Raw genomic sequence first — 19,020 nt, 5'->3', positions numbered from 1 at the left:
ATGTAGTTCTTGGGATTTAAAACATATCCATCATCATTATATCCATTTGGTGAGGTTTCCTAAATCCTCCTGAGTGTACCTGTATTTTTAGTTCGGCATCGTAAGACATCATCCTGTTGATTTGCATAACGGCAGCAAATAACTTTTAAAAAAACTTTTTGTACTTATTTGGAGATCTTCCAATAGTAAAACGCCGCATGAATAAACGCACACATACAATACTATGTACACACTTGGAGCATTCTCCCATAACGAACGTTCGTGTTACGTTTTACATTAAGAGGGTTAGGAATAAAATGTATCAATATCATTCAAAGTGCTTATGATCCATCACTTTTTCACAAGTCGTGGACAGAATTTGGTGTCCAGCAACTTTTATACAGTTTAGTGAAATTAAAAGTTATTTCGTTACTATGCTTCACTCTATTTTAATTATTTAACTGGAGTTTAGGTCTATTAATTTAATTCAGGGTTTTTTTTTTTTTAATTATGACGTTAATTTGTCTTTAATTTTAAACTTTGATTTGCATGATTTGCTTTCTTTAACACGTTGATGTCTCTTTTGAGTTTGGTTAGCATGGCAGAGGATAATTAAGTTACCATGAGGTTGAGCAGCTTCAAATGACTAGATATGTTTAAAAAAAAATAATAATAAATAGTCTTATTTAGAGTTAAGTTGTTACAATATGGAAGGACTGTCAACTTGGCTTCAATACTTTTATACAAAATAATCAGAACTTTTATACAATAAAACTTAACTTTAATTAAACTTTTGTTTACTTAAAGTTAAGTTTTTCATGATTTCAACGTCTTCGTCAAGGGTCAACCATCGAAATCACGGGAAAGACAGCAAGAAGTAGGGCCTCTGTTTCTGACATGAAATATACTCGAGCACGTGGTAGTGGAAAAGCATTTGAATTTAGCGGTAATGGAAGTTAGGCCTAAATGTAGAGATAAGCAGGGGGGGACAGCGAGCGTACGTTCCTATTCTCATCCTCTCAATTAACTTATATATCCATTATGGTCATTGAGTTTCTTCTGCCAAAATATGCAGTGTCCCTAGTCCATATTAACCATATTACTATATTTTAATATACTTCTTGAGCTTCTTTATAAATATAATTATTTTATTATCTTTATTTTCTAAATTTCTGCATCCCTGCTTTCTAAGTGACCAAAGCTTCTTTTGGTTTCCCAAACCTTTTACTTCATTAATTTGTTATTATTATCATCTTCTTTCTTCTAGTAATGGGTTTTTCACCATCCCACGACACAACAACTATTATTGTGTAAGACCAACTCTTACAAATATATATCTCTTAGTAAGAATGGAGTGTGGAAATAAAGCACTTAAGGAATAAAGAAAACATCATTACGAAAATATTTCCATTAGTGGAAGTAGGCCTGGCGGTAGGGCACTTAAGGAATATTGTAAACAAGGGTATGGTCAGTTGCAGAAGGGTCAAAATTAAAAGCTGCGGAACAATAGTTCAATCCCTCTATTACACCGCTACTTGAGGGCACGACACTTAGTGCGTTTTAGGGAATGGCGTCGGTATGTAGCAGTTCAAAGGTATGGTCAGCAGGGGGTCAAGAGGTAAAGGATGAAAGACTTCTGCTGTGTTGGAAAAACAGAATGTTTGCTACTGAGAAGAGTGAGTTTAAAGAACAACACCGTGATTGGGTCAGGTTTAAATTGGATAGGGGGAGATAAATAAATGAGAAGGAAATAAATGAGATTTTCTCTCCAAAAGTAGGGGGTTGATGAGGTTGCTGCTCCTGTTCGGAGTGGTTGCTGTTGTAGTTCTGGGTTCAGTTCGGGGTTCAGTCCTGGGAAGGTCCGCTTGTAGTGAAGAGTGTACTACAGACCTAAAATACAGGTCGTTAGTAGCGTGTGTGTTGGGGAGAGAGAAGTCTCAGTATCAGGAGAGAACGAAAAGAGTAAAGTAAAATGGTACCTGTCTTGTCCAATCCTTATAAATATATATAATTTGGGAAAATCCCCCAGCTCCTGGAAATTCTGATATTTTAACGCAGTCCGGTGGTTTGTGGACCATACTGCTTGAGGGGGCTGTTGTACTAAAATAATAACAACAATTGCCACTGAGCAATACTAAGGACCAGTGGAAAAAATAAGTAAAAAAGAGAAAACCCCCCTCCCACGATTGGTAGAGGAACTCTCTGACTATCCTACAAGATCGCAGCTTTCCAGAATTTCATGTTGGTACTCCCTGAGATGCGTATTGCTGCTAGGTTTTTATAGAGGCTTTTTAGCACCATGCCGATGGTTGACACTGTGATTGGGATGGTCGTTATGAGCAATATGCCACATTTCTCTGACTTCCTCTCTTAGATCTGCGTACTGCCTCATCTTCTCGTAGGTTTTCTGGAGGTTGTTGGTGTTGGGCACCTTTATTCTGATCAGGTAGGTAGCCATTTCCTTCTCTGTCGATAAGGGTTTTGTCTGGTCTGTTGTGCGGAATCGTCTTGTCCGTTATTATGGCGCAGTGCCAATATAATTTGTGAGTTGGGGTCTGTAGTACGTTTTGGGGTTCGTACTTTTAATATGGTACACTTTCTTTGATCAACTGGTATTTTTGCTCTAGCTTCTGATGTATGATTCTAGCGACTTAGTCGTGTCTGTGAGTGTACTCCATCTAGGTGATCACAGTGCATCCTACGGTGATGTCCTGAGTTGTTTCTGTAACCAGGTGGCATTGTCAATATGTGTCATCTGTTACTCCGGGATCCTTGGCGATGTATTTCTTGTAGTTCCTGGTGTTGATTACCTGGTTTTGGATGATGACCATGAATTCTTCGATCTCGGGAAAAAGTCATCCATTCGTGAGCCAAGTGTTGAAAGCCAACTGATCTATGTATTCTTGAGGGAGGATATTGTAGTGTCCGCCGTGGCGTGTCTTCTTCTCCCATCTTTCTGTCTTTGTTTCTTCTGTCTGCATGTGGGTCCCTTGTTGAGGTCGAGTGTTGTGTGCCGTTTATCTATCAGTCTTCCTTGTGGCATGGTGGTTTGGTGCTATGTTTTCCTGGAAGTAATCCTGCAGGTTCTTAATCACCTTCTGCTCTTGTTCGTTGAAGTTAGTCAATCTCCTCCTTCCTCCTTTATATGCTTTGGTCAATCTCCCTATGGCCGACTTCGGGTTGTGTTGGCGCCTCTTGGTAATTATTGTCCTGGTTGATCTCATAATCTTTTCCAGCTCTGTGTTGGTCCAATATATTATCCCGATGGAGTACATTAGTACTAGGACAGTATAGGTGTTTACGGCTGTGACTATGTTCCTGGAATTCAGCTTCGATTTTAGCAGGTTCCTTAGTATCTAATGGTATTTCTCAGTGAGGCGGGCCTTGATCTCCTTGTGTTCTAACTGGTGGGCCTGCATCATCCTCAGATATTTGCATGTCTCTCCTTCTGTCATGACTTCTATCTCTTCACTGGTCTTTAGCTGATAGTTTCATCCGATTGGATGTCCTTGATGCAAGACCCATGGACTAGGCAAACAAAATTGCATCTTGATGTCAATACGGAACTGTTCTATGATCCGGAATAGTTGATGGAGTTGATTCTCGGTTGCGGCATAGAGTTTGATGTCATCCATATACATCAGGTGAGAGAGGATGCACAAGTTCTTCCTGCCTTCTTTTAGAATATACTGTTATTGAGCAAGGTGGACAGTGGGTTTTGTGTGAGACAGAATTGTATTGGACTCAGGACATCTCGCTGGAAGATTCCTCTTCTGATGGGTATTGGTCAGGTCGTGATGTTCTCGACCTTGCTCGAGAACATCACGACCAAGTGTGTCACTGTCGGATTGACTTTGTAGATCTTCAGTGTCTGTATCAGCCAGCTATGGGGCACAGAGTCGATGGCCTTGCTATAGCCTTGTGGGACATCAAACTATCCCATATTCAGTTTGGTATCTATATTTTGTCTTAAAAGCATTGTACAGTAATATTCAATGTTGCATTTTAAAGTAGAAATATGCAATGAATGATTTGATTAGTGTTAACATTAATAACAATGTGTATGAGTCATGAGTTTGTGGGTAGTAAATGGATGGTCATTGCACAAAACAGAAGGAACTAGAAGTTGCTGGAAAGGCCTTCATCCTGCAGTGGATTGAAAATGGTTGATGATGATGATGATGATGTATGAGTTAATTACACATTTTAAAAACTTCATTAAATTAAAAAGTTTCCTTGGTTGAGTTTCAACAGTACATCACAGGCGTCCGAGGTTTAAGTTTTATTTTCTGTGTATCTCAGCTCTCTGTGACAGGCGCCTTGTAAAGTAAGATACTGAAGATGGAGATTAGTAACTGCTTTTCATAGGTAGATTGGCATCTGGTTTTCTTTCAGCTGGTATCCTTGAAGACAGAATGAGAAACTTGTGATTATGCTAACAGAATTTATCAAGATCAATGGCCAGATTGTTAATGAAATCTATCGTATTTCCAGGAAACATGCGTCTTCAGATCTTTGAGATTGTTAAAACTGTTTTTGAGCTGGAATCCAGGGTCTACTTAGTTTCTTCCAGCAATGTGTTGTTCCATGGGGTGACTTGGTTCCAGAGTTGATGCAAGTTTCTTTTGCAGCTTCCTCTTTGGCTATTCCATAAAGCTGTTCGGCTAGATGGTCTAGTGCTTCTTCAGGAGGGTATGGTGAATAGATGTGTTAAAGATGTGTTCAGATGAATTCTGTAAGTCATCTGAGGATGAGTCCTGGTTTCAGGAGTTTTGTGGAGAAGATCAATTTTCTCTCTGGTTGGTTTTTACTTTTGGGAGGATTTGGATTATTTTTTTTTCAGCTTCTCACTGAAGAAGATACTAAATTCCTAAACAGCTGCATGGAGAGTAGCAATATATATTTTTTTCAATATTGGGCCAATAGACATAATTTTATAGTCTGGATTCTTTGGTGTTCCTATTGATTGGTTGGTGCAGATTTTTAGGCGCATCAGCAACTTAGCCCATATTGTGCCCAATATCTGCAAATTGCTTGTGTTCCATGGTAGATTTGCTGTTTTCTGGGCATAAAAACCCGAGTTTCCAGGAGAAAAACCATGCAACCCTCGTCTGATACCGACCAAATCAGCCACCTTTTGAAAAAAGTCCATACAGAAGTCCTAGCGTCATTGATGAAATTTGAAGTCTTTTACACTTGGTGTGGGAGGACGGCGATTATACCAACTGTTGTATCCAAGAGAGCGGTGTTCCTATTTATGGTTTTGTTATTCTCAAGCTTTAGGCAATGTCCCACGTATATTAATTGTGCATTCTTTTATGTGGATTTTCGTTGAATGATTTTTGAAAATACCGGAGTTTTTGAATTTTTGGGGTTCTATTGTGTTTGAGTTGATGACCTTATTCGTTGACCATCCTAGGAACACATCTCTCGCGAATAAGGAGGGTAAGATTATGTGATTAAATCGATTTATGAATTTCATAGTGGGAAGTTATCTTTATATACTGAAAATGATAAATTCTATGATTCATGCCAGAACATCCCTCATGGTTATCTAGAACTTCAGATGTTTTTCCATAAATTTAATAAATATACTATATTCAAGCTCAAAACTGAATTATTGTAATTGAATTACTATTAGTAGTAAGTGTTTAAATTCCTCAATATTATGTTATGTAGTCTTTAAAAAATTCTTGTAACCGATAATAGAAATCCAAAAACATTATTTACTAAATTCAAAAGAAACTTCAGCCTTAGACCTCATAGATGGAATAGGCGTAGATCCATTTTGTATGCAATTACAATTGGCAAAGATTACACTGCCCTACCATTAATATCCGCACACCTGCCTTTAGACAAAAAAAGAGCTTTTATTGTGTCATTTTTAATATTTTGTGATGAAACCTTTTGCTTTTATGATGGCCTTCAGTCTTCGCGGCATACTCTCAACCAGCTTTCTATAAATGTCAGGTGATAAGTTCCTCCACTCAGCCTTTAACGCAGCCACCAGTTCGGCCTTGTTCTCTGGGTGATCTCGACGTGCACGTACCGCACGATCCAATACATCCCAAAGATGCTCGATGGGGTTCAGATCATAACTCTCTGGGCTGGCTAATCCAACTTTTCCGCACCCATTATGACTCGAGCAGGATGGCATGGAGCGTTGTTTTGCTGATACAGGTGCCTTCCCCGAAATATTGCCATAATGTTGGAAGCGCATAATTGTCCAGCATGTCCTGTTATTGCACAGCATTCATGATTTTATGGGTCCAATGGGTCCAAGTCAAACCGTGAAAGAAGTCCCATACATGACACTGCCTCCACCAAACTTCATTATTGGGAAAATACAATCAGGACGGAACTGTTCCCCTGGCATTCGCCACACCCAGGAACGGCCATCAGACTGGTAGAGTGCGAACCTCGACTCGCCTGTCCATAGGGCTGTTTTCCACTTCTCTACAGTCCAGAATTCACGCTCCTTACACCATGTTAATCGGTGATCAATTCTGTTGAACGTGTCGTCTTGCATGCCCACTTTTGCAAATGTCTCTTCGAAGCCCAGTGTGCATATTTATAGCAGGTTCTGTGAGCTGTTGCATGCATAAGACCTGTTTACCCATCCATGGAGGGGTGTCCGGATATTAATGGTAGGGCAGTGTATATCGATATAATGGTGCAATACCAAGGAAACTCATTATGAAGGCATTATATTCGTTCTGAGATTTACAAGGACATTTTAAGCTGGTAAAAGTACAAAAACATAAGGGAATATTTCAGAGAATAAATTAGATATATCGATACAGTGATGAACTACACTGGTGTGCAAAATTTAAGAACCAGTTAGGTTTTCACCTGTAGCTTCTCATAGGAATGGCCTGGAAATGGGAAAAGCATACCAAAGGAACCTCGTGAGGTACAGAAATGATGAAGGAAACAAGACCGACAAAACAATGGAAACTAAACGGTACAGAGGGACTTTATTCAAAAATGGCAACATAGCTCTGGCTGCCATGATACAGATGCATCACTGCCAAAGATGGAACAAAGGGAAGAGGTGGTCCTCGGTAGGAGATATGGCCACCCATAATGTCGGTGCAGACTTTGCACTGCCTGTCCATACTTAAAACAATGTTGTTGATAAGTTCTTGCGGTAACATCGTCCATTCCTCCGTCAGCGCCATCTTCAGCTGGTGAACATTTTCTGGTGGGTGTGGACATGCCTCTAGGCGTCTCCCCAGAGCGTCCCATATATGTTCGATGGGATTTAGATCGGCTTAACAGGCAGGCCAATCCATACGAACAATGTCCTCACTTTCCAAAAGCATATCAACAGCTGCAGTGCGATGGGTGTGGTGTTATCATCCATAAACACGACTCGGGGCCAATGGCACCTCTGAATAGACGAACACGGAGAAGGAATACCTCAGTACAGTAGCGTGCACCGGTTACAGTACCGCCTTCCAGTATCTGGAGTTGTGTACGTCCATCCAAGATAATGCCTCCCCAGACGGAACACCTCGACCACCATATCGATCCCTTTCAGTGATATTTGCGGGGTGATACCGTGTGCCAACCTCTCGCTAGATTAGCTGATGTCCAGAATCGTTGCTGAGACTGAATCTACTCTCATCAGTAAAGAGTACTTTTAGTAAAGATTTTGTGGTTGCAACCTTTAGAAATAGTATTGGTCCTGAAGTTTTGCACACCAGTGTATATATCAATAGAGTCATGAACTATATATCGATAATCTGATCCTCATTTTCAAATACTTGTCAGGTAAAAATAAGCTTTTAACCGAAATTCAGATTAACGAGGGTCGGATTATCGGAACTAGAGTGCTGTCCTATCAGCCGTACGGCATTCTACCACTTTAACAACGACTTGCCTCGGCACCAAACTACTTTAAACAGCACTTCCTATTTTAAATACATTTACAATATAATAATAGATTGTAAACAAGACTTATTGTACAGTATTTTAAAAATCTAGATTAATTCACTCAACTTTAAAAAGAAAATAAAAGAAAGCTACTTCCTCGAGTGATTCCTACAATCGATATTTAGGATAATCCATTCAAATTATTAATATCCTACTGTACCAGATTTAGTACGAGGTTAATAGAGCCACACACTAAAAATGAATAATATTAATTATATCTGAGGGTTGTTCAAAAAGTAGTGGTAACAAGACTATTAGAAAAAAAATTAATAATTCTAAATTTGCAGGAGGTATCTGCTACAGCCAGCAGTTCGGTTTTGACGTTTGAGTAGCATGGATGGTATCCGAAAATAGGGTGAACGTGCTCTCAAAGATTGATATTTGCATATCTTCACAGCATCAACGTTACAGGCACTTTTTCGACACAGCACACTCAATTGCGGACCACAAAACATCCCTTTTTCGTCTCCAAACAACTTCGATTTTTATCCAACAGCACTGATCTCGTTTCGTAGGCATATCTGAGAACACCTGCAGCACGCACTTACCATTCTCCATCCAACTTAGTACACTTACAAAACTATTACTGTACGACTGTCCTATCTGCTTTTAATACGCAGTGCAACGTAGTTCCTGTTCACGATCAATATAAGTCTGGCTCCACTACCTTCTGAACAGCCCTCATATAAGTCCTTATTTTGAGCTCCATCATCAATTAAAAAAAAAAAAAAAAAAAAACAAAAAGCAGACCTGATGGATATTTTCAGTTTCATGACCTGAGTAGGCGTAATTTTTAAGCACGTGTAGTGAAGAAAGCGCATGCGCAAAAAAAAAAAAAAAAAATCCGAAATTCAGGGGGAGGGGGGTTACCCTCTCATTTCAAACTAAAAAAAAAATCTGTCTAGTAAGAGAAACATACAGAGACGAATCTGCAAAGACGCCTACCTGTGTCGAAACCAAATTCATGCAACCGAGCCATTTGCGCACCCAAGAGACATCAGACGCTGGAAACTTTAAAACCCCGCCAGTATCAGCCGTACGTCGCCCGTAAGTACATCAATCCAGTAGTCCTCCTTAAGCAGTCACGTTGCTGTTTATCCCCCCTCTCCTCCCTCTCCCCCCCACACGTCACTTCGCGCCATACCTGATGTGTTTCTCTCTGACTCGCTCTGCGTAATCCGTGTCCTCCTCCAATCGAATCAAGGGACCATTCGCCGTGCCGTTCATGACATGCGGAGCATTCGCTGGTCGCTGCGGTTTGCAACACGCATAAAAGACCACGAAAGAGTGGGTGGCCCGTCACAGCGCAGTCATCATCGCTTCTGGTCAAAGCGTCCTACCCATCCCGGTCCGTCTGCAGGGGAAAAAAAAAAAGTCGTCTGATATTAAAGCGATCGTCTGACGAAGATCGTCTGCGAAGCTAAAAAACCTCAAACTCAGCAACAGTTGGAATAGGCACCTCAGGTTAGACATAATTAGTTTTCTTAACTATTTATAGTTATAATTAATTAAGTTTATATCGTTGCTTGGTTTATTACGAATGGGATGGCAGCTACACGTACTCGGCAAAAGTTCTGAAACTCTTCAAGTTCAGAAAGTTGTAAAAGTACTTTACAAGAGTTCTGATCGATTTGAGTTAATTGTGATCGACCAGAAGCCTTTAAATTATAATTAAAATTAATCGTGTGCACAATTTGCACAATGAAGTTGATGGATCAGGTCTCTCCTACTTTCTTTACCACTAAAGAGTTTTTATCCACCAAGTTCTCTCCAGAATGTCAATACAAGGTTGGAGTGCTGTCCGTTAAGAAAATTTCCCATCTGCACCTCTCAAATATTCTGTCAACCCGTTTATTTTTTTTAAATACAGTATGTGCCAAACTAAAGTTCCACAAAACTAATTTACTACTAAGTAATGTACAGAATGGGTTGAAACAGAATGGCTCTTAAAAGTAGATTATATTATCTATATACGTATTGATGGCAACGTCCAGCTAGTCTATCCCAAAGATTGGTAAATATTTCGTCCATTAAGAGCTAAGGTTAGAAATCGTGTAATACTAGCCATTTTGAAATTGGGGCGTAAATTTCCAGACGTTGGTTGTTTTTAATTTTTATCTAGTAATTAATTTTGAATTTTTTATGGGATGAAAAACTTGAAATCAGCTAAAGTACAGTCCAGACTTCTTCCACAGGTGACTTGAAAGCTGACATTTTATACAACGGTTACTTCTAGATGTGTAGACTCTTTGAGACCGTGATGCAGTCAATGTTTTTAGCGCCAGAGGTGCATGGTTTTTCTTCTCGGAAAGTACAGATTGTAAAACCAAAAATTGGGCAATCCAACAATGGAACAAACGCAGTTTACAGACACAATATGATCCTTCTTGGTCTTAGTTTCCTTGGAGTAAATCAAACAACCGAACGCTTTAAGATTTAACATCTGAAGAAATCTGCGCTTTTAATCTAGACGAAGTCCAGTGTACCATTAAGGGGTTGATGGTACACTGGAATCTGAGATCTGAGGTTTCAATCTAGATGGAAATTACATAGACCAACCTTGGTATCCGGTAATGAATATCACACTCAAGTTCTTTTTGGGTAATAAAATCTTGATTTTGTTTTTCTTCTATGAAATGGTATAGATTTCGCGTGGGAAGTACTGGCTACCTTTATCTCGAGTTGCTTTGGGCTTGCACAACTTTTTTAACATAAGATGTAGAATTGCCGTTTCTTTAATTAAAATAACGTGTTCACAAAACTTAAATCTTACTTCAATCGAATAGTTTTTTCCTATAATGGCACAGACCTTTAACATTAGATGGTCTCCATTCTCGAAAGAGTCGAACTCATGATTGCACGACTTCAAATATTGAGTTAGGTAAGTATTATTCATTTGAAATACTATCATAAATCTTTATATTATAATAAGACATTGGCTATTTTAAATGACTATATCTCTTACAGAGCAGTTTTTACTTTTACAACGAGCTGCCTTGGTACTGCACTACTTATGTATTGAGACAAAGAAGAAGCGTTATAGTATTGCTTCCATCATTCGACATATCATGAGTACCCACTAAATTTTTGTACACAAAACAACTCTTTGATCACCAAAACTCTTTGGTGATCAAAGAGTTGGGATCGGGTGGGGACTAACTTTGTATCTGGAAATTGAATCCAGTGCGAAGATCCGTCGAAGACGGTCTTCACTCTGGCTGACCATCAACTTCAAAATCCAATGATTCAATCACTCGTGATTTGATCACCAGTGATTGACATTGAACTACCGCGGAGTTGCTGTTGAAATTGATATTTCTTATGGGACTTGTCAGCCAATTTTTGCACAAAATTTGGGAATACGATGTGTTTTGTGATCATCAGTGATGATGCAAGTTTGTGCCTTGCATCCTCACTGATGATCACAGAGAGCGGCGAGTTCTTGCATGTAAGGATCTTCAGTTGCTGCTGACCCGCACTTTGTTTTCTCCATCATTACTGGTGACCATCGTGGGTGACTATGACCAGGAAATAGAGGCCCAGTTCTCTCAGTGGGTCTTCTCCAAAGTACAAAAAAGCAAGACCGTCTTAATCAATCTTGATTAATTAAAGATGTTACAGTCCAGAACTTGTGGATTTTGTTTGACCAGGGATGCAGCACTGTACTACACGCACGCGTTACAGGTTTACGATCTTCTAAGTGAACGCTTATAGAATTGTCCCTTGATTAAGTCAACAACAGCGTTTTAAAATCTCCTGTTATATGTCTTGCACAAAGGCAAATTGCCCATCACAGTGGTTACCACTGTTGTGAATAGGGAAGAAGTTTTTATAGGCTTTTCGCACCATGGCCATGTTAGTTGGTCTAGAGAAGAAGTTGCATGGTCTTGGTTCCAAAATAATCATTTTAAATCCCGCAAAAAATACCAGCAATCCCAAACAACCAAACCAACATGGGAAAATCAAATGAAGGTTGTTTAAGACATATGGGAGGAAAATGTCAATGAGAAATTCTGGGAGTGAAGTTGAAAAATATGCAATTAACGATATTGAAATTTCGCATGATTATTTAATGAAAAATCTTTCGAGCCTACAGGGTGGGCGACTGGCATCGATGGCAAATAGCCTATCATTTTAAGGAAGGCGGCAAGTGGGTGCATTGAACCACGAAGCAAATTATGAGAGCATCACTGGACTCGGGAGTGATTCCGTTGGATTGGAAAAGTGCCAATGTATCTCAAATACATAAAGGCGGTTCTAAGAGTGAAGTGGGGAATTACGACCGGTCAGTCTAACTTCAGTCGTAGGTAAAATCATGGAGGCAATGATCAAGGGTGGAATTCAGGATAATTTAGATAGAAATGGCATTCTGAAGACACACAGCATGGTTAGCTATTTTGGTCACTCATGAGCTGGATTCGGGGAATAATTTCGACATTATTTAGATTTCAGCAAAGCATTTGACTCAGTCCCACATGGGCAGGTACTTTATAAGCTGGAACAGGCTGGAATCACAGGGAAAATCCTTAGATGGATACGGGATGGCTTGAGGGCAGGAGGCAGAGGGTTATTCTTCAGATTGATGAATATTTGTAGAAGAATAACAAGAGAATTTTACCTCAATATGCTACGTTGAACACTTCCATATGCTACTCTCCAGAAATTAAAACGAATATCATAAGTGTTATACTTATCATATTGAGGTAAATTTCTCTTATTCTTCTACAAATATTGACATTAACGTAGAACGTATTGAGCATCACAGCTCTGGTTTATACTATCAGATTGGATTAATGTAAGAAGTAGGATTCCCGAAGGATCAATATAGGGACCACTGGTGTTTTCCATTTTCTTAAATGACATCGATGAACGGATAGAGGGCGTGATGTCTAAATTTGCAGATGATGCAAAGATTGGTAGAGTAGTTAATGATCACCCCTGAGCAGAGATTCTTCAGAGTGACCAAGAGAGATTTCAAGGATGGCCAAAAAATTGGCAGCTATGCTTTAATCCAGCAAAGTGTAAGGTATTACACCGGAGGAACAGTAACCTAAAGTAACTCACAAACTTGGTGGAGCTGAATTAAGGTCAATAGTGGAAGAAAGGGACTTGGGTGCTACAATACGGCCGTCAAGTATGTTGTACTCCGAGCACTGTAGACAGGTTGCAAGGAAGGCTCATGGTGTCCTATCGATGATCTATTGAACATTTGCTAGTAGAGATAAGGTCGTCATAATCCCATTATACAAGGCTTTTGTTAGACCACACTTGGAACACTGTATTCAGGTACGGAGACACCATCTAAAGAAAGACATTGTGCTTTTTGAAAGGGTCCAAAGATGGGTAACTCGCCTGGTGAGATTGGCAAAAGGGCGTCCATATGAGGAAAGACTTCGAATATGTGGCTTGCAGAGCTTGAAAGCTCTGATGACCTTGATTGAGGTGTTTAAGGCTCAGAGAGGCATAAGTAAAATGAATGAGGACGAAAATTTCACGGTTATAAATGATTCTAGAACAATGGGCCATAATTTAAAGTTCCGGGGATTGTTGTTTAAACTGGATTGCAAGAAGTTTTATTTTGGCCAGCGAGTTATAAATTACTGGAATAAGTTACCTAGAATGGTGGGTGAGGCTGACAGTTTGTGGAAATTCAAAGGTCAACTGGATAGTTGACCTTTCTTTCTTTTAATTTCCCTCAAAGGTCAACTAGTTGAACTACGGGATGAGGGAAACGCATAGGTTGTCTATTTCCTTTTATTTTATTATTATTTATTTATTTGTTTTTTGTTTTTTTTGCTTGTGGAGCAAAAGCCTTAGGCTTCCTTGCACCATATGGCTATTACTAATACTAAAATATCATATTTGTTTGAAAATACTGTGTAAAAACAACATAATATCGGCCTATTAGTCTTGACTCCACAGATGGCGGTGTCTGCAAGTCAGGTGGACTCTCTTGTTGGAGTCGGGATTTGAGGGAACATAGCCATGGTCACAGCCACTAAAATAGATGTCTTCCACTCAGACACGAGAAGCATATGGTGACCCGTACAACTGCGTAGACTCATTGTCTTTTGCTTCAATACGAAGTGCAGTTATTGACCAGTCATACGACACTGAAAGTGTCCGTGATTTTACGTTGTCTCTACAACGATACTGCTAAAAATGAATCTCAATAATGCCACCAATATAAAACTTTCCAATCATCCCACCTTCAAATCCACAAGATTTATCCAGAATGATGGTGGAAATTGTACAGTATTTGATTCATAGAAAGAATGCCAAACGTCCTAGAGAGGCGCAAAGACAGAGTACCACCATGACATTGAAGATCCAGCAAGTTCATCATCAATTTAGTTATCATGTTTAACTTTCTTTAAACTCATACTTTTTGAGCATTTATTTAAGTTTCCAAGGTTAAACTTTCAGTATGAGAGTTTATTTATTATATTAGTACAATACTGAAGCAGCTCGTGGTGAAGGTCCGCCACAATGAGATCGATTCAATAAGTAGCAAATCCAGTGCGCTGTTGCTATATACAAAAAGGAGGCTACGCCCTGATTGTACAAAAAGTTTTCAAATATCGCAAAGCATACCCAAAAGCAGCGGTACTATCTGGACACTTTATTTCGGTACATACTATACATACATGTTCTCCTAGCCAATTTCGCTATCTTCAAAAAGTCAGCTTGCTCCTTGCAGTAATGATTTCATTGTTTTGTTACGTAGGAGCGCCCCTAAAGTTTATGTAGCGGCAGAGATCTAATTAAGTCCCTAAATTGCCTTTCTCAATTTAGCTGATGTTGGCCAAATTGCCTTGCGTGGAGAAAGACACACCTGTTGCTGGTCTCCACACGGTGATCGTCTTCTTGATGACCCTCCTACTATTTCTGTAGATTCAAGTAATCACTAGAGAGGAGTTTTTGTCTGGCTAGTTAACAACGTGACAAAGTTTTAATCCCCAGTAGGAAAGACCCAACAATTCTGGCTTAATTATCATCGGCTTGTCTTCTAGCGACTTCATCCAGAAAGTGGTATTTTCCTCCAGATAGCAGTTCACAATCCCAAGCGCATTAACCACTCATTCAAAATTGAATGAGTGGTTAATGGGCCACGAGAATGACTATTTTGTTAAAACAGTAATTTTTCTGGTGCTTAAACAAATCCCTGTTTGTAAAATGTCCCTTAAGACCCTCCTATTTATAGGTATTCTATAAAAAACTCGAAGGACATTAGAAGGACCCAAGTGGAATAAAAATAGCAGTTAAGACTAAAAATACATTTATCAATCCACCATTTATGGGCGTTTCCGGTCAATGTATTAGTCTTATTCATGATAAAGATAAATAAACAAGGGGGGGAAGAGGGAAAGATTAATTTTGGGAGAACTTGTTGGCATTCTATATTTAGATAACCCACACACGCACGCATATGACATTAATATAATAGACACGAACTGGAAATATTTGCCTTTCATCTACTGAATGCTGTGGACAACTTGGACCTTCCCAAAAGCTCTGTCCTTTGGTGAGATAATTCCTATATAGATTGTGGTATTATTATGAATGGGCCCTCACTTCCTAGTGGAGCGTGACCATTATTACTGTGAAACCAAATAGCAAAGCGATATTTATAGTTGAATACACACCTGGTAACGTTGCTGATCGTTGGTAGTCATACGTAAGTGAAAATGATTACCACTAATGGTCATTTAACCCACTTTACAGACCCAAGTCAATTCTGCTTTCATCCCTCGCACAGATCTGCAAACATCTGGAGAAATAAATGTATTCAGGAAGCGATGAAAGTTTATTTGCTTTGCATTAAACAAATTGTATCGACCACTAGCTCTTAACTAGTTTATTCATTCGACAATAGTCTTCTTTTAAATCGGATTCATATATTTGCGTACTAAATATTGCCTCTTGTGGTTAATATACGTAGAATTCAAATCGAAATGGCCATTTCCAGTTAGGAAACATTGTGATAATATCCGTTTCTGTTGCCATAGTAACTTTTGCAGCGTTTCGATGGTAACTGAAAGCAAAATGTTGGTGGCCATTAGTGTCACAATGGAGTTGGTGAACAGTAGTAAGTTCCATATAAGGCATCTAAAGATACCGAGGTTTGTGAACATGTGACTTTTTCGCAGACATTGGAGTATCACCATAAAATTTATCTATCGAATTATAGAAAAACTTAAATCGTTCTACCGAATCTTATTCCATCGTCCAGAATGAAGTCTTCTTCAAATAAGGTTGTTGTTAGTCGATCACTGGTGGAGGGGGAAAGGATTTTTTTCCAGTGAGTTATTGAGGCTTTTTAAACCCTCAAAATAGGCAAATGAACCCCTGAACACATAATAGTTTAAGTTTCTATGCTAGAAACACAACAACCAACCAACCAACATCGGATGATTCATTTTCTATTGTTCCTAAAAATTTGGTAAATATAACACTAAAAATATAGTTGTTTCGAGGGACATTCAATAAATCATCTACCTACCTACAAAGAAAATGAGATAGAAGCAAAAACCTGTTTTTTATTTTTAGTGTAACTCCTCTGAACTTCAATAGATTTGTTACATTTTGTTGGCAATGAGGAAATACCAGACAAATCAAATTCTTTGTCCTGTCCATCAAAGAACGCACAATTCAGTTCATTATCATCAGCAAAGCGACGTCCGTGTACGTTTTTCTTGAGGTGTAAAAACAGGAAATAGTCATTGGGGGATACATCCAGATGTAAGGTGGATGGATAAGTTCTATAAAGTCAGTTGTTCGCATTGGTGCGTTGTCCTGAAGAAGCAGCACACCTCTGGAAAGTTTTCCACGGTTTTTCCTTTATGACTTCCCTTAGGTTGTACAGGAGGAATACTTATGACCCCTGCTTGTGTTACAAGTAGTGCATGTACAAAATTCTCTCAGCATCCCAAAAAAATGGTGTCCATAATCTTGCCAGCTGAAGGTTGTGTCCGAAATTTTTTCGGTAGAGAACTCTTGTGTTTCCATTGCATTGATTCTTTCTTGGTCTGAGTATCCCAGTGATGAACCCACGTTTCATCACCCGTAATAATACTGAAGATGAAAGTTTCAGGATACCTTCCATAAAGATCGAAATTCTCCTCGCAATACCGTACTCTGAATTGCATCTGCACAGGAGTCAGAAATCTGGGGACCACCTTGGGCTGATCTTAATCATCCCCAAATGTTCATAGAGGATGGTTATAACTGTTCCCTCAGATATGTCACATTCCCTAGACATTAAGAACACCTTTAAACTTCTGTCATTCAACACGAGGGTTTTTCACTGCTTGGCACATTTCGGGAGTGGTCGCTGTCACAGGCCTTTCTGGACGTGGATCATCTCCGATGGACTCTCTGCCCTACTTGAATTGTTTTGACCAGAATGTCACCTGTTACTTTGAAGGTGCACTGTAGTCATACACAGCCAACATCCTTCATGTATGGCCTTTGTGCCATTTCCTTCTTTGGTCAGAAACTTGATGATTCAACGATGCTCCAATTTCAACCATAATTTGATACAGATGTCTTCCTTCTTTCTGTTACAGTAGCACAACCTAAAAACACAGTGGGATCAAAATTAGTATAATTCAAGTTGAGATATGTATGAACATGATAAATCATGAATCATTGAAATATAACTATATGAAGTATAGATAACTTATTGAACGCCCCTCGCATATTTTTAAATCATAATCTCTCTCTATAAATTAGAATAATCTTCCTCCTAGTGATATTATTCAGCCAATGGGAGAAGAGGGATGCAGGTTACGTAGTACTACATAACAGTTTGTTTTACTGTGGTAAAACAAGCTTCTGTTTAAGCGTGGTCATCCTAGATAAACCTCATGCACGCGCTTTGTTTATCTAGCATGACCACGCAGTACCTTGATTTCCATATGTAACGTATTTATGTACTCATAGCTGAGGAAGAGGCACACAGTGTCGAAAGCTTCTGTAAGTATTTTATTTTATTTTATTTTATCAACAGAAGCGAGCAGGGGGCGAAGCCCCCTGGTATTTATTAAAAAACTTTGCAAAAAAAAAGTTTTTTATTTCATTTTTCTTTTCTTAATATTTTAATTATTAAATAAAAATATATCTAAACATCTTTTTAATTTTATATATTTTATGTTTAAATAATAATGAAAAACTTATTAGTGATTTTGTTATTAGAGTCATAGCGCCTTGTTTGTTCACGTGATAGAACAATTATTTATTTTATTTTTACGAATGGGGTACGTATTCTTGCTCTCAGCATTCGAATTAAGCAGTATTAAGCACGTAGCAATACATAACCTACTAGCTATCGATTAGGTGCAGCTAATAAAGTAGTCACTCAATGTATGCGGAATAAATTTTTATTTTGGTTTTATAATGTGAGTTTGAAGTTAGAGCAGTGAAATGATGCAGATGAGCAGTAAATGATGTAGATGAGCAGTAAATGAGCAGTAAATAATGAAGATGAGCAGTAAATGATGCAGATGAGCAGTAAATGAGCAGTAAATAATGAAGATAGCAGTAAATGAGCAGTAAATAATGAAGATGGCAGTAAATGATGCAGATGAGCAGTAAATGAGCAGTAAATAATGAAGATAGCAGTAAATGAGCAGTAAATAATGAAGATGGCAGTAAATGATGCAGATGAGCAGTAAATAATGAAGATGAGCAGTAAATGATACAGATGAGCAGTAAATGATGCAGGTGGGCAGTAAATGATGCAGATGAGCAGTAAATGACGCAAATGAGCAGTAATTGATGGTCAAATCAAATTGTTCGTATATCTTTTCGTGTTTTTATAATAATTTTTAGATCAAATTTCAATAAATACTTTAATTTTCAAGAAAAACGAAAATATCAAAACGAAATGGAAAGTATACAGAATATATTCCTCAGCATTTAAGGCAAAACTACTTTAATGTTTTCAGTGTTTTGTTTGCGCAAACCACTAGAGAATGCAGTGGTATTGCTATATTTCACACGTCACCCATACTTTGTCACGAAAGTAGAAGATTGGATAGACAAAAGTTATCAGTAACTAGGTAACTCCAAGTTTTTGCAATAAGTAAACACAATATCATA

General features: G+C 38.7%; 1 protein-coding gene across 1 annotated transcript in view; it reads left to right on the top strand.

Annotated features, from left to right (window-relative positions):
• Window positions 1–9,160: 9,160 nt before the first annotated feature.
• The window catches only part of LOC150082141 (uncharacterized), a 35,858-nt gene continuing 25,998 nt past the window's right edge, over window positions 9,161–19,020 (top strand). The window contains exon 1 of the mRNA XM_090380006.1: window positions 9,161–9,381. The gene's annotated coding sequence lies outside the window, so the exon portion shown is untranslated. The remainder of the gene's footprint in view (window positions 9,382–19,020) is intronic.

Source organism: Mastigoproctus giganteus, chromosome 8, assembly GCF_048544385.1.
Source record: "Mastigoproctus giganteus isolate SK-2022 chromosome 8, ASM4854438v1, whole genome shotgun sequence".
NCBI classification, from domain to species: Eukaryota; Metazoa; Arthropoda; class Arachnida; order Uropygi; family Thelyphonidae; genus Mastigoproctus; species Mastigoproctus giganteus.
The sequence above is the reverse complement of the archived record's forward strand: the minus strand, read 5'-3'. Positions and strand labels throughout refer to the sequence as shown.